General features: G+C 40.1%; 1 protein-coding gene across 4 annotated transcripts in view; it reads left to right on the forward strand.

The window, feature by feature from the left end:
* Positions 1-5218: 5218 nt before the first annotated feature.
* Positions 5219-15899, forward strand: part of stxbp6 (syntaxin binding protein 6 (amisyn)) — a 149170-nt gene continuing 138489 nt past the window's right edge. The window contains exon 1 of one of the 4 annotated variants that reach the window (XM_034675267.1): positions 5219-5598. The gene's annotated coding sequence lies outside the window, so the exon portion shown is untranslated. The remainder of the gene's footprint in view (positions 5599-15899) is intronic. The other 3 variants (XM_034675268.1, XM_034675270.1, XM_034675271.1) reach the window with 3 other exon arrangements.

Consider the following 15899-nt stretch of genomic DNA (forward strand, 5'->3'; position numbering starts at 1 on the left):
GCTCATGTTGTTCTGAGGAACTCTAATTGGGCCCACACAAGCTGTTAGAAAATTCCATTTCAAATTGATGCCAAGTGCATCATTTATTACACGGAAATATGCACAAAGCAATTCTAAGAAAATACAGAGCAAGAAAGTGAAAGATATTTGTTAAGATCTTTCACTTGTGTAAGCTTTAATAGAAAAGACAGTTTGGAATTTGAGTTAAGATTAAAATATCTTTATATCATTTATATGGTAACTATTTACATACAAGTTTATGTAAGTTATCATTGGTGTATGTACGTTGTTATAATTATTTCTACAGCATCATCTAGTTGGGACCATAGACTGTAAATAAAAATGGACAGCGTTGCTCCGCCTCTTCCCGTTGTACAGTTCTGAAGCCAAAAAATCCCGCTCCTGGGCGCAGCCATTGTGCAGCCAGAGCCTGTGAAGCCACTGTAATAAGCTCCGCGTCACAAGACACTGTGTATCCTTTGAAGTTTCTCTCTACGGCGGCTGTGAATCAAAGGAAACCCGGAAGTAAAACCCCGTTTTTTAAACTCTAATAACTAACGAAAAAGAAACTCTTCAGGAAAAAGACACACAACAGTCAAATACTAACTACATATCACCACAGTACCACGTGTATTTATTTTTTAAAGTTTGACTGCTCCCCCATTCAAATGAATGGGGGAGACTGATTTTTTTACCTATACTGCAGCCAGCCACCAGGGGGCAGTCACACGGCTGAAAGCTTCACTACCAGGGGAGGATCTGGCACGCTTGGTTGGGACCAAAATATGTTAAATGTTCTTCTGTGGTTCTAATTACATTTACCTGGAGCTCAGTCATCCTGGCCTCTCATTGGTTGGTTCTGTGACAAGTGATTGAGTTACAAGGAAGTGTTGTTATGCCGATCCAGTGTGCCTAAAGTAAAGTGCTTCAAGGGTTATCTGTCTCCATCCTGCTGTTTCTTATTAATAGTTATCCAACTACCACCCATCGAACCCTCACGTTACATTTGTAAGAATTTGATAGCTTTCTTTGATAAAGACTGATGCACAAGGCATTCCTTCAAAAAATGTGTGGTGCTCTGTCTAAAAATGACCTTTTCTCTTATTACATTAGCAATAAGTCAGTCAAAAAGCTAAATAAATTTTATAAAACACTGAAAGTGTTTCAGAAATGGGCAGGAGAGGGTCCACTGGGTGGCCACCCGAAAATACAAAATCATGATCTGCTTTTTGCCTTGTCAGAAACAAACTTACCAGTATATTTAAATCTATTTGGGCTGTGTTGAAAAAGGCTTTCTTTGCATTAAAACTTGGGTCATTTTCTGTTATTAGTTTTAAGTCTCCCTGTCCCATTAAAGTTAATAACCATAGATCTTTCTTGAAGTCCCTTAGCTCCCTTGTCTCGTAGGTAACTCTGGATCGCTGCTGTATACGGCCTGCTGCTGTGGATGTGCCAGACTCCATCTGCTACAACTACGACTATCCATCTCAACACTATCATCTCTTTCTGTATCTCACTCTACCCCTCTTTTTAACCTCAACATGGTCGAGGCAGATGGTTGTCTAACATGAGTCTGGTTCTGCTGGAGGTTTCCGCCTGTTAAAGGAAGTGTGTCCTTGCTACTGTAACTTGCTAACTGCTGCAAAGTGCTCTGCTCATGGTGGATTACGATTAGATTGGACAGAGTCCTGCCTGTAAAATGGGACTGGATCTTATGCTGCCTTGATCTTTGTTAATAATGCGACATAGAGCTGGTCTAGACCTGCTCTGTTTGTAAAGCATCTTGAGATAACATTGGTTGTAATTTGGTGCTATATAAATAAAGATTGATTGATTGTTAGTAAACTAACCTCTTTTCAAGTCATAGATTTAAGCTAAGAAGATTTTAATATTACTATTCTGTTCTATTATTCACAGGTGTCTATGTTAGACTTCATGCCACCCCTGTAGAAGTCAGTGCCCCGGTGTGGCACCCCAGTTTAAAAAGTCTGGACACGCCCCTGCATATAGGAATAAAATAAATGAACAAACAAACCATCAAGAAGAAATCCCAGCATAAAATGCAGCATGATAGGCCGACCAACCACATCAAACCAACAGAAGACAGTGATGGAGATCTTCAAGGAATGTCTAAAAAGTTCAAAGAATCAGCAGATTTGATGGATTGTGGGAGATGACTTAAGCAGTCATTTAACGGTATGACAACAATTGTTGAAACTACTGAATGGGAAAGCTCAGTGTAATTTTAAAATAATTAGTTCTAAGTGGATAAACTGCAACTCGGGTCAGAAAAACATAGCTGCACCATAAAATTACTCATGGAAAACTAAATAAACAGCTCCTTGTGAGTTTAAAGATTGCTCTGAATTATTCTGCAAATCTGAGATGTTGCTGGGAGAAACCTTTGGTAGCTTTTCCACCACCACCATTCTCCCACCACAAATTCCAATCCTATAACACACCGGGGAAACTTGAAGTCATGTGAGCAAAACCTGACGGATGTTTCGGTCTCTGCGGTGTGTCATGCATCCAAAAGTTAACCTCAACGTTGCACAGAGCTATGAGCAACGTCAAACTGTCAACATATTGTTATTGAGACTGGTAGTGCCACACAAAACCTTGACTGGGTTCAGTGTAATGAGTCTTTCATCAGAGCCAGGTGTTCCCTGGAGAGACTCAGCAGCCCGAATTCCCAAACTCACATACAGGAAACAGCTAATGCCCTTTTAACCCTCTCTGCTTGTGTGCGTCTGTGCGGTTACATGTGTGTGTTTGTGTTATTTCACTCCCTTCTCTGGCCAATATGTCTTTTTTCCCTTCCACCTGGAAAAAGTGACTCATTACAGGGAAAGTGTTTGCTCGTGTAGGAGAACATAGCACAGAGGTACAGGTCAGTATTTCTTCAGTGTCATCGTCCAGAGAGTCTAATCCTGATCGCCTGCAGCCATAGCGGCAAAATTTACACTCAACAGATGAGCCTTCTGGATTGTCTGGAGGTGAGCATAAAATATGGTCTCAGAAGTCTCTGCTAACATTTTTCAGCTCTAAATGAACTGTTTCCACATGTTGTACCAGATGGTTGAGCAGCTTGCTGTAGCGTGGAATCACAAAGCCAGACAAACTGTAATATGATCCCAAGAAAGCTTCAAGGGCTGGAGGAATAAGGAACATTCATATTTGATTATTTCTCTGTCAACTGCCAGATTTTGTTTTTCAGCTGCATGGATTAGGAGGTAATTTGTCTAGGAGCTTTAACTGGTAAATAATTGTGTTCATCATTAAAAATGCCAATGAAAATGCCTTTAAAGTGGCTTGCATTACCTGCATAGAGTGACACCATTTAAGGTCTAAGGTGTTGCAGCTTACAGTGTAACACAGAAATGCAGAGCCAGATAAACTCCCATCAATTGTTACAATGAAATTTTAAAGCCAGACAAAATCAGGAACATTCATATTCGATTACAGGATGGCTGTTGTAAGCCACAATTGAATTTGTTTATCCTTATCGTACATTTAATATCATGCCTCCCCCAATCCACCATAGGACATCTGCTGCTAGCTGGCCCTCTGCTTATCATGACAAATTATGATGGCTCCTCATTTCCCTCTGCAACATGTTAATGATCAGCTGCAAAAACCCCAAGGCAAAGAAACAGAAGCACATAAAACTTGAACTCTCACAGGCAGTAGCATCCAAGTCTGCTGAAAATAAAGACAGAACTTATAAAGGAAGCCGAATCCATCAGGGGTGGAATAAAGCTCAGTAGGGAATTCGGATGACTCACAACCAGCCAAGCACTACATCTAGCTGACACAAACACTCACAGAGACACACATTTCCATGGCCTTAATGTGTGTAGTTCCAGGGGGACAGTTTCTCTTGGCATTGCTGGAAAACAACACGAGATGGTAGTCAATTGCTGCCTGTTTGTAAATGTGGTCCACTCCCACGCATGCAGCAATGAGTTTTTGGAAAATGTTCAAGCAATTGTGGGCCTGTCTGAACAGGCAATTCACAGGGGTTGAGCTGCTTTTTGGGAATGCAGTAGTTACTGATAAATACGTTATATCATTGAACTCAGACTTTGTTCAGATGTATAAAATATTTGATTTTCAAAAAGAACGTTAGTCTAAAAAAAACATATATGGTTACTTCTAGTCAGTTCAATTATCTAATATCCCTAAGGACGAAGAGTCAGTTACAAGCCCAGTTATCTTGGTCATGTAGAATTTGTCTGAAGAGCTGAAGGAGGCTTTCAAATCTAAGTTTAACAAGATAGTTTTAGTGGTGATCTCATTGTTTGGGAAGTTACCAGAGATATTTTAGGTTTGAGCCACATGTTTTAAAGTAATTATTGTTGCCTCAATTTACATAAAGAGCTTTTATTCCTTTAGGAGCAAGCATAAACGTTAATTGAAGCTGAACAAACAGTATTTCTCAACTCTTGTTTTTATCAGTGCCTATTTGGAGTAATGGGGCTCATTTGAATGTTTTTGTATGGAGTGTAAAAATTGTCATTTTGTTGGATAATATCCTCTGAACTGGCTTGTTGTTAAAGCAGGGGTTCCCAAACTTTTTAGACCGCCACCCCCAAAATAAAGGTGCCTTAGTCTTGCAACCTCCACTGTCACCACTTGAGGTGATGAATGAGAAATGTTGCTTCATACTTCATTAATCTGGTTTGCAGAAAAGTAGCCTACCTGCATGCAGATGTGGCTGTGTTTCCTGTGCTTTTATGAATTAACCTACTGCTACTTGTGCTTTTATTAATGAACTGTTAAGAACCCCTAACCTCAGGAGTAAAAAAAACACAACAAACTAATGAAACACTTTATTTTGCAAGGTTTTGTTTAAAACGCAACCACTACTTTTTTGATATTTTTTTTTTACAATAATTGGCAAAATATGCCACTTTAGATTACTCTAAGATAAAAAACATTAAGGAAAACATCTTGTGACCCCACATTAATATAGCTCGACCCCTCCAGGGGATCCCGACCCAAACTTTGGGAACCCGTTTGTTAAAGAGTAGGCTACTTGCTTTGGGTTTTGTGTTTGAAAAGCGACAACTGCCACTAAAATGTCGCAGGAGGAAAAAAAAACTACTTGAATTGATTCATAACTTCATTGAAGCTTGTAACAATTCCTTCTTCTTCTCCTTCTTCTGGACTTCAAAGAGACTCCCATAACACGCAGATGTGGAACGCCTGCTACGTGGTGCTGGGATACTGTACGTGATTGGCGGGAGAAAATGTGTGTGCGTGTGTGTGTTTGTGTGTGTCTGGCTGGGAACCTGCTACTGGTTTCCCATCTACCCACACACATACACATACAGACGCAGTTAGTCAGACAGACGGTCTCTCCGCATAAACGGTAGACAGAGAGACAACAAACACTTCTTCTGCTGCTTAAAAAACAACAATTGTTGTAGAAGTGAAGTCGACGTGATGTTAAACGCGAAATGCTACCGTTTAGTCTGAGGGGGGAGCTTACAGTGAGGAAAAGGCTGCTGAAAGTGGGTGAACTGTGACAGCAGCTGGAGAAATTCACCGACGGATTTGTTGACTGCACGTGGAAGTCAGCACTGAAACACAGCGGTAAGTGACCATAACTCAACGCTGTACTTTTGGTTAATGGCATTTAATGTACACAAGAGAAGTTTTAAGCCGGGGAAAAAAAGTTTAGTGATGTTTTTGGACCCAAGTGAAAGCAGCTGTTTCGTGTAGTTGAAAAACAGCTGCGTCAATCACCCTCCAAACAATCTGCGGTTTAAATAGAACAAGTGTGCGCGAGCGTTTAACTACACCTTTACCTGCTCGTGCACATACATGTAGCCTAATACAAAACTCGTTTAACTCTCATTTTTTAACCGAATTTATGAACTAAGCTTGTTTTAAAAACGTGTCAGCCTGTAACCGTGCTCTCAACCCTTAGCTTCATCATAATGAGTATAATTTAAATACTTTAGCTCGTCAAAAACTGTCGTTATTTTGGGTTTTAATGATGGACATGTAGGTGAACCGCGCCTCCTGTTGTGGACCTGTCGTTTTCATCTGACGCTGTATTTGCTGTATTTGTTCATAAGGGCGCTAAAATGTGTTTTACTACACCACCTTGTTGCATAACCTGAGCGATATGCCACATTTAAAATGACAATCCTGTCATTTGTCATGAATTAATTTAGGTGTTAGCCAACTTGTTTACCTGAGTAGTCTTGTTGAAGACTGCTTCTGTTTCATAATATCTGCTAATATTGCAACACACTTATTTAATCATCATATGACCAAAAACAAGTCATCAGATGAGCTTCTGTAATGTTATGGTCACATTTTAAAGCTAAAAATCAATGTATTATTAAAGCTTAGATGTTAAACACATCATTGGGGTAATCATTGGTGGTTGCTTCTCTTTTAGAAGCTGACACTCAGCAGTTTGGTAGCACACCAGGTTTTAGATTGAGTTTTGATGATTCATTTTGAATTGAATGTTTGTTGTACATGCTTGTGTGTACTGCAACAGACCCAGTGGAAGGAAAATGCTGGCTTAACAGGTGCTGAGGGACACTAAGGGGCACCAGAAATAACAAAAAATATGTTTTTAGGCAAAGTGTTGCTCTAAAGAGGTGATTTTCAAAGGGGATTTAACAATAACAAAACTCAGGATACAATAATATCACTATAATAGGCCCATGGGATAATATCTATTCTGATACTTAAAACCAAAAATTAAAGTGTGATGCTATGTGTAACTTTCCTGCACTGTTATGGTCAAGTGAGGCTGTAAACATTTCCTTTTGAGTCTTTTAGCCTAGCTGGATTTCTTTCCTTGCATCCTCTTTAATTCTATTTGGGATGAGAATTTGTTAAATGGCTTTGCATACTACTCATAAAACTCATATAACATTGTATTCCCCAATCACTTTTTTTCCTGTCTTGTTTCCTGACATGGGAAAACCAATATGCTTCCATAGGTAACTTTGAAAAGTTGCAGGAGCATCCTCAAAATTGTCTCTCTGTTCCTCACTACTAAAGCAGGTGTCTAACATTTTCGCTGTTATGTATTTGAGGCAGAGAGCAGAGCGCAAAGGATGATGGGCTAGCATGAGACAATGGTCTCTGTAGTTCCCACTTCCCTCTGCTCTGCTACACTGTCACGGGTCCATGATTGTATAAAGAAACTCTTGTTCACTAACTCACTGGATGATGGTTGTGGTTTTTGGCAGGATGGGTTGTTGTGTTTTTGACATTATGTTAAAGCTGGGGTTGGTAGTCAGATTTAGATACACTTTTTGTTATACTGGCTGAAATGATCTTTATGTCCTGAAGGCAATCAATACATAATGTGTTCTTAAAAAAGAGTGAAAAAAAAGCAGCTACAGCCGGAGTAAACCTGGTAAAACACCAACCAATCCCTGCTTTTGGGAGCCAAAATATGAAACCAATCAGATCCCGTCCTGCCGTTCTGCCCGCCTCCTGCGCATACATTTCATGTTTGTTTGTGTTTTTAACTTCCACTATGATAATGTTTTGGTGTTTTCTTACCGCTGAGTGAGACATTAGTTGACATAGTGCAAAACACAAACGATGTGCTGAGGACCGGTTTGGAATCAGTCACGATCATATGGTCGCGAATCAGTGGCGCTCGTGCATGTGAGCAGGGGGCGCTGTTTTGGGGGAGCTCTGAGGGGAGGGGGGAGAAGGAGTTAGATGGAGTCCTGAGGAAATGCTACATTCAAATTCATGCTAGTTTTCCGTGACTACCAACCCCAGCTTTAAAAGGACCCTTCAAAAACAGTTTAAAATGTCCAACCTGGAGATAAATGGCATTGATCCCCAGAAGGACCAACATTTGCAGTTTTGTATTGTATTTCGATTTCAAGTTGGATTTTGATCTGTGATGCAAAAAGAAACCACATCCGTTGTTTGCATTTTTTTTTTGAATTGCACTTCACTATGAGTTACTTTTTAAGCGCCACAATTGCTTAGACTGACTCCTGTCTAAGTCCGACAATACAAAAAGCTTAGCTGTATTTAAATGTCAGTAATTATCACACGTCTCCACTGCTGTGTTCCTGTGACATGTTGGGGTCTTCAATGCAGTTTGACTGAGAATAGCTGTCAGGCCTCTAATCCTACCCCCTGTGCCTCCCGATGACATTAACTAACCCACTTACAATAAATTATTGCTTCCTCCTCTGCAAAAGTTCAAGACTTAATTTGCTCTAGCATGCCATAAAAAGATAAGCTTATACCTTGTCAGATACCTCAGATACCTCAGTGTCCAATTACAGTCAGCATAATGTGAACTATTGAGCCGGCTGCCTTCCTGTGTGTCCACCACCTCAGCTTGTTGTGCTGCAGGGAGGATAGATATCCTTGGAGACATAAAAAGACCCTTGTTTCTTTTAGGGGATCAAATTATGAAAAGAGGAACAAAAAAAACAGCCTGTCTGAGTTTCTTATAAAATGACAGTGAGATTTGAGTCCCTGAGAAATCTGACGCACTGAGCCCGTGGTTGTCTTCCCTGCATTCAGAGAGGATTCTGTCTGTTCTGTTATTTGAAGCAACATCTCTATGTTGCAATCGTTAAATGGGGAAGTGGTCGAGTTAGACACATCTGTTAACTCAGACTTTTCCTGCTGATTCTGCTGAAAGTCTATCATCCAGCTCCATTATTCTGGAAATCACTCATGATAGTGTGGTTCCTTCAAGCTTAACCTTATGCAAACCAATTCTACATGCTATTTTGTATTGTTATCGGCTCAAACCACTTGCCAGTGTTTGATTGAGTCATTGTAATGATCCCTGCACAGTGCAGTTTTGCTCCAGAAATCTATTGGTAAGTGCTCTTTGTTTGCTTTTCCTCTGTTTACCCTCCACTACTCAGTCCCTCCCAAAGGTTTCATTGCCATAAGGTGCTGTGCTGTAAAGGATGTGCTCATTATAGGGTCCTGGCATGTCATTCATTGATTCATGTTTACTCCATGCCTCTCCCTTGAACTGTATAACCCTCTATAACAGCTGATTTACATAGGAAAACGATCAGGTCTTTCCATATCTTCTTGTTTTAATCAGTGGTCAACGCGACTACGAAGAGCCAAAAGCCGCTGAGAGGCTGAAGTTGGTCCAAGTTAGGTGTCGGACGCGCTAAAAGCAAAAATCACTAATGCACACAAAATTAAGTTGAACCTTTTATGAATGAAAAAGAATAATCAACTCATGATTAAGTGCACACAAGTAAATATCGAAAATAAGCGATCATAAGCGAAAATAAGCAGTCAACAAAAAGTACGGAGACCCAGCTCACCTCCTCTCTGCCCCTAACACATGACCGGTAAATAACCTAATTAACTGACCCCACAATAAACCATATTGTGAAAAAACAACATAAATAACTCCACAAAAAATATACAAACAATAAACTACCCTAAACCTCAAAATAAGATATAATAAACACTTGAATCCTTCATGGCTCCTACAGTCTCTACAACCTCAAATAAACACCATCAGGACAGTACCTATTCTTGTGTACATAGTCAATTATCATGTGTCCTACAGTATACACAACTCAAATTAAAGACACAAATTATTATGACTGCAGGTTAAAATGAAAGAATAATTAATGAGAAGGATACAATTATTGTATCCTCTTCCCTCTCATGATCCTCTCAAAAGTGCTTCCTATAAGAGCACTTCATACAACCATTTAAATTTCTCTCTTAGTAATGAAGGAGCCTAAGGATTACAGTATTTATGTCTCTTTAATTGTAAATTATGGATGCAAACAAGAGTTTACCAGTTTGTTTTCTTAAATTACTTTATTCCCATACCAGATAAAACCTTCTTAACAATATGAAACTTAGAATTTCCATATTTTTCAGATGTGAGGAATCTAGATATTCTGCTTTGTTTCCAGGACAAACCAACAAGACAATCACTGGATTAAAGTTTTAATCCAGAGTGTGCTAAAATACACTTTAAATAATCTGCTTAAATACAGAATGATTGAATGGCATCAATGCTTGTTATCTCATCTTAAGTGCTGTAGTTTACACTCCTTAAAGGTACAGTGTGTAGAAATGGGAATATTTAGTCATTTGATTGGACAGATTTGAAACTGACGCATTCCCTTGCTCAGCCCTCGCATTGGTTAAGCTATGGTGGCTTTCAAGGACAAGAAGCCCATGTGACATATTAGAAGTATGATACTCCATTTGTCAATTTTTTTTGCCACTTAAAAAGTCTGTCAGTATAAATTCATTTTGTACAACAACAACCACTCTCTACTAGAGATGGGCATTCCAAGTCAAAATACTATTTGATAATCATTGGCATCTATTCGGCGATGATTTGCATAACACCCCAGGACGAGGTGCTGCTAGTAGTGGGCACTGACGGTGTCAAGTCTCGATCTTTACGTTAGTGTTGGTGTGTATGTTTACATTTTACAGCCATGCTCAGTTTCTGGAAATACGTGTGTAGTAGTGTGAGATCCAGAAACGGAGAAAATAGCAGCGACTGCCTCTAATGTTTTCTTCTTCTTTTTTTGCTATTTAATGCAGTTATTCTTCTTCTTCTGTTATTTAACATGGTTAGCAAACATCTTTAAAACCCTTCATAGCCACTGTATTACAACCAGGCACTGGTGAAAACGATGAGAAATTGTACTTTTAAATGAGAAAATATCTGCAGTAACTTTACAATTATTGTTAAGTGAATGAATATTCGACTATTCAAAAGTCATGTTCCATCCCTACTTACCACTTCTTTGTCTTTCAACCTGTGCACTTTTCACAGCCACTTGAGAGATCATTGCCCCTCAATGATCTCTCAAGTGTAAATAAAGGTTGATCAATTGATTGTAAGTTAACAAAACAAAATGATCTTTCTATTCAGGTGATTAAACACAAGTTTAAACTTAGAAATATTATATTTAATTTCTACCAAATCTGTTCTTCGAAATGCAAATAGTTACTACACACTGGACCTTTAATCTTTGTATACTTAACTTGTTTTTTTTACAAACAAAAACAACACAGGAGATTAGTCTATTCCAAGAGATCTGGATGCCTGGGATGGAGTTAGTGCTGTGTGAGTCGTATTAACTGGCAGGCACATGAAGTTGGTTCTGATGGAGGGATTTGGTCTTAGATCTCCAAACTTGGAAAGCAATATAGGGCCTGGAGTATTAGCCGGCTTGCATAAGCTGTCCTATTGTGCTTGTCTTTGATTAAATATTAACCAAAAATTGCTGCGCCATAGTGCAGTCTCTTCAAGACATGTATCAAAGAAAGAAACATCTTTGACTTAATGTTCCACAATCCAGCCTCAAAGGAAAGCTACCACTGAGATTGAGAGAGTGCTATTTGATTCCCAGTGGGCAGTTTTGGAGTATTACAGTGAAGAAATACCGCCAAAATTATGGGCTTTCTTATACTGACTTTCAAGCCCTGTGTTATGAAATACCACTGAGAGTTTTACCTCAGCATGAACTGGAATGTGTAGTTGTACAGCATAATAAATCTTCTTTTTATTGGCCCTTATCGACCATCATGATCCTTGTGAGTGACCCGAAAGTAGAACAATTTTACTGCCCATTTAAATTCTGATCTTTGTCTGTTTTGTGTAACTTAATGCTGCATTTATGTAGGACTAGATTTCAATCATCACAGGCTGGCGCTGACACCGCATTAACAGCAGGGCAGACGGCGTAATCTCTCAATTATTTTATGAGAGGTAACAGTCACCATCTGTTCATGTGGTGATGCTGGATGTGGCACGCTCAATGTGACACCGTCGCGTGACATCACTCTCCAAAGATGTAATCTATGAAGACGTGTGCACCGAGGGAGGCTTTTCTGTAAAATCATGGCCTTGTTGAGAGCCATGAGTCAACATGAAAGACATGCATGAGAAGCTGCAGATGAGGCGAAGTGTTGTATTTCATTCATGCATCTTTAGGAGTGCAGTGGGGAATGAAAGGAGCTGTGCTGAAGTTTCCAAAATCAGTCAGATGTGAGTGGGAGGGGTAGATACAGAGGATGAATTGCTTCTTGAGGAGGATTATATTATCTGTTTGAGTTTGTTTTTTTGGCAGATAAATCATCATTATGGGCCAAATTCTGAAGTGTTATTCTTTTTGTACATCATATTCATTCAGCTTCAGTAATTTATAATTGCTTTCAACTTGTTTACGATAGTTAGATGGATGGTAACAGTTTTGTAATTGTGTTATCTTCTGAGAATGCTTGTTGACAGACAAGGGCAGTTCAACTTTTTGTGTTTGAGCTTGTACATATTTTGGATGTATCAACACGTCAAATATGCACACACTGGGGGCGCATACTTAGCCTAATGGATAAGTTGCGCACCTATGTAGTTGGCGGCCCAGGTTCCAATCCAGCCTGCGGGCTCTTTCCTGCATGTTGTTCCCCCACTCGCTTCCAGTTTCCTTCACTATCAACTGTCCTCTCCTCTTGTAAGGGCCAAGTTACGTTCATACACGTTAAAAGTAAATAAATAATCAGTATATGTTGGGTTGAAAGTTAATCTGTATTTTTGGGATTTCATTGTATAAGTTAAGTTTTAAAATTTGTTTAAAGTCAGCTGAAAGTAATTTGATTTAATTTATGTGGATTTTACGTACAGCTAAAAGCAGTATGGTATTGTTGTTGCAGAGAGCTCTTTAGTGTTGCAGTAGGGTAAGACTGAAGCAGACAGTTGAGGATCAATTAAGGATCGATTTCATTGTTTAATAAAACTTGACTTTGAATCATCCAGTAAGATTGTTGAACAAAACCGTGGATTAAAGGAATTTGTGTATCAGTTTTACTTCGGAGTCCTGTGGGAGTTTATTCCTCTTCAAGTGAACATAGACGAGTAAATCCAAGGCCTTTTGATCTTCAACCCACCACACCTCTATAAAATAAGGGTGTAAAAAGCCCCCAAAATATAAACAAATAATAATTAACAAGTAAAAAATGCATACATTGTTTATTTGTGGAAACCAAGCGGCAACCTCCGGCTACAACAATTGAAGCCAATGTGAAAGTGTTAAAATCTGCAGTTTCTCGAGTGACCGCTTGAGGATGACTCCAGAAGTACCGAAAAACCACATACACCCAAATTATAGAAAATAAATAGAGAGCGAGGGAAGACATGCAGGAATTGGTCACGGCCGGGAATCGAACCAGCGACCCCTGCAATGAGGACTGTAGCCTCTGTATGTGGGGCGCTAAGACCACTAGGCCATCAGCGCCCCCACTGCGTCCATTATTTATTCAGAAATGATCAGTTTTCCTTGTGGAATAATATGCTACAAAAGATCGTATTATTTAACTGATGTCTCAGCAGCAGCCTCAGAACTAAAACAGTTTCTACAATATGGAGTATGTGCGTTGAAGGGACTTTAATGTCTTCTTGTTGGAGCTGTCTGAATCTATAATGAGAAAAGAGTCAATGACTAATTATTATTCTCACTGACTGGTTGGTGCTTTGTAAGATGTGTTTTTCTCCTGCTTGATGTGTACAGATACATTTTTGTGTGCAGAATCATATCCCCATGTTGACCTTTTACTCCCTAGTCAGTTTCCATAGCACAGCCCACTGCGTGCCTGTCAGATCACTTTCTAATTACTCACTATCTAAATAATTCTCACACCAGCTGCCAGCCTTTAACTACACAAGCAGCATAGCAAACATACTTAATAATTCCCTCCTAGATGATTTTTTTTCTTGTGCCAACTGAAGGTTTGGCTTTTACTTTTCATGTCTCTCCAAAAGAAAATTGAAGACACACATTCAAGACACATCCACCTGTCTTCTGGGTCCCCTTTTCTCAGCCTCTGCCACAGTAGCTGCTACTGTGGCAGCTCCCATGGGCCTTTGAGCACATGCTGGAGAGCAGGACCGTGTTGAAGCAAAAAGTAGTGGCTGTGCAGGAAGCTCAGAAGACCCTACTCCAATGAGGTCCCATGACAGCCATGAGCACTGACTGAACAGATTTCACATTAACACACTGGGCAAGAGGGAAGCAAGGGAACGAGAAGGAAACAGCACTGCTCCTCTGACTGCTTGGCAACACACAGCCAGAGTTAATGAAGTGTTGTTGTAAGGGGCTCTGCTAGGGAATGGGGTGATAAGCAGCCGAAAAATATATGTACGTCGTTTTCACTGTCACAGCAGCTCCTTGGCCCCTTTTAATACAACTGCTCAGTCGTGAACTGTGAGCATTGCATAACACTGCTCAAAGTCAAACCAGAAGCTATGCATAGTGGCTGGCAACATTTCACTGCCTAGAGGCTCCATTCAGCCTCCTCCTCCTCTTCCTTGTTCTCTGCCTTACGTGGCCCTTCCCTTTATCCCTCCCTGCCGTCATGCTTCAGTGGGCCACTTGAGGGGGGGGGGTATGCGCTCCCCTTTGCCTGGTGACAGCTTGCCGGGAGATATGGGCAGCCTTCTCAGCTTGAGGAAGCAGGAGAGGAGGGATGTGAGAGATGCTGGGGATTAAAGCTTCCACAGAGAGGAACTCCACTGGGCTGATTTGCTACACGAGAGCAACAAAACCAGTGACTTCTACACAAAGAACCTTGTTCTATGTTTTTGTTGTCTTTATTGTAGCACCCAGTAATTGAGAAGGAAAGGAGACATACAAGGAAAGATACCAAGGGGAAGGGGTAATCTCTACAGTGTGTATGTAAATAAGTATGAATACAAGATTATGCAAGTGTAGGTTGCATGTATGATACAGTGAGCTCTCAATTTACCCCTCAGCATGTGAGTGTGAAATGCTCTCCGGAAAAAAAGCAACCGTTTGTCTCCATTATGTTTAAACTGTGGAGAAGAAAAGCTTGAGCTAATCAGAGCACATAATGTTCAAGCCTTCTGAAAGCTGCACCGTTTGTGACTGGCACAGTACAGGTCTCGCCTCTATCAGAGAACAGTATGATATGCACACAAGGTTCAAAGCGCACTTATCTACAGTTTGACATGGTTCTTAAAGGTCTCTTTTGAACTAGTTTTCCTACTTTTGATGGACAGTGATGTACAGAAAACTTTGTGCCTTAGATCACTGGTGTTGCATTTTAAGTAACAGTCGAGGTCTATTTCCTAGCCAAAGTGTTTGGACGTTTGACATCTTTTAAATTCCAAAGTAAGGCATATTTATTAGCCTCTCTAATTACTCACCACAAAATCTTGGCCCAGGATTGTGTTTACTGTGAAGTCTTGCATTGCTGAAAGAGCAGGGGAGAAGAGAGATGGATAGAAATCTGGGCAAATCAATGAAACTGGGAACTGGAATCAACACAAGTAGGGGAGTAAAACTGTTGACACACCTGAGCATCCTGATACCACATTTTGTGATATAAGAGTGATTCTCAAAATCACTGTTTTTGGTTTTGAATCTATAGAAAGATTTGTGACAGTGGTTCAGATTTGTGTTGTGATCAATCTTCTGAATTTGAAATAATGGTAAACGGACTTGTATACTGTAGTGCTTTTCTAGTCTTTCTGACCACTCAAAGCACTTTTACACTTGTCACATTCACCCATTCACTCACTGATGGCAGCAGCTGCTATTTAGTAGGGACCATCAGTATTAGCGAATCTCATTCATATACATCCACACATGAACAACAGCGGGAGCAATTCGGGGTTTAGTGTCTTGCTCAAGGACACCTTTGCATGTGATTGCCGAAGCTGGGATTGAACCGCCAACCTTCCAATTGATAGACGACTGACTCTACCCACTGAGCCACAGCCGCCCCTACACAAAACATACAGGTTTATAGAAAGATATATCCCCTTGCTTACATGTAGCAGTATGGTGAATTAGTTTTATGTATGATTCTTGGTATTGTAACATCATATTCTTGCCCCACAAACACCACACACCTCA

The sequence above is a fragment of the Notolabrus celidotus genome, chromosome 22 (assembly GCF_009762535.1).
Source record: "Notolabrus celidotus isolate fNotCel1 chromosome 22, fNotCel1.pri, whole genome shotgun sequence".
NCBI classification, from domain to species: Eukaryota; Metazoa; Chordata; class Actinopteri; order Labriformes; family Labridae; genus Notolabrus; species Notolabrus celidotus.